Here is a 1,082-nt window from a genome sequence, read left to right on the forward strand (position 1 = left end):
CATTTTGTATCTGTATATACAAAATAGGATAGATATACAGCTACTTTCTCTTAATTCAATGAGAAGAAAGATTTGTACTAATAGTATTTGGACAAGATATCATGTCTGCATCTTGTACTATGAATAACCACTAAGAAGATAACAATATGCAATGTATTAATTATTGAAACTGTCCTATTAATCAGTTTTGAAACTGTCTCATTGATATCTATTTCTCAATAAAACTAATAAGAAAAAGAAACTGAGGAATCTAAAGTGACTGAATGCCTAGTTCTGAAGATTGAAATTACTATGCATCACACAAATTTCTCTATATTATCTGAAGCAAAACCCTAAAAATGAAACCTGTGAAATAATTTCAGGGCCCCACATTTGCATTTGAGTTTATAATTATGTTCTTGTCCAAAAATGTCCAAAAGATATCTTCATATGCTATTTAAAAGAAGGTTTGCAATAGTTAAAGTAGGGGAGTGGAATTGATCCACCACATGGCCAGCAGAAGTATAAATGTATAAAAATAAGTCTAAGATCAGATATAAATACTCATGTTGAATACAGTTTCTTTTTTTTTTTTGCAAATTTTATCTTTCCTAAATATTTTTTTAGTACTGCATTAGTAAACTAGTGAAGAACTGTGTTCTCGTTCTAGTAATTCTTGGGTTATATAGAAATTCTAATTTCAATATTACTATAGTTTAGAAACATTTTCAATGATCAAAATAGTTCTGCAATTATTGTTAAATTTTATTAAACAGTATTTAAAATTTTTCTTGTTGGCAAAGTATATTATAGTGTAAATTGTTTTCCCTGAATTAGCCAACTTAGTGAAATTTTTAACACTGTTTTATGTAACATTTTTATGAATAAGTCAAAAACTTTTACTATTAAACAGAACACTGGTGATATAATCTTAGCATAATTTGTTATATGTTTCATTAATGATTATAATTCGGGTTTCCTTGGCTTTATAGTTTCAATTGCATTTAATTTATAAATGTAATATATTTTCATATTTATAAAAGAACCATAAACATATGGAATTGATTTTTATCATATGCTTACACATATTTAGATAACATAAA

The sequence above is a fragment of the Octodon degus genome, unplaced genomic scaffold, assembly GCF_000260255.1.
Source record: "Octodon degus isolate 3935 unplaced genomic scaffold, OctDeg1.0 scaffold00124, whole genome shotgun sequence".
In the NCBI taxonomy this organism is placed as follows: Eukaryota; Metazoa; Chordata; class Mammalia; order Rodentia; family Octodontidae; genus Octodon; species Octodon degus.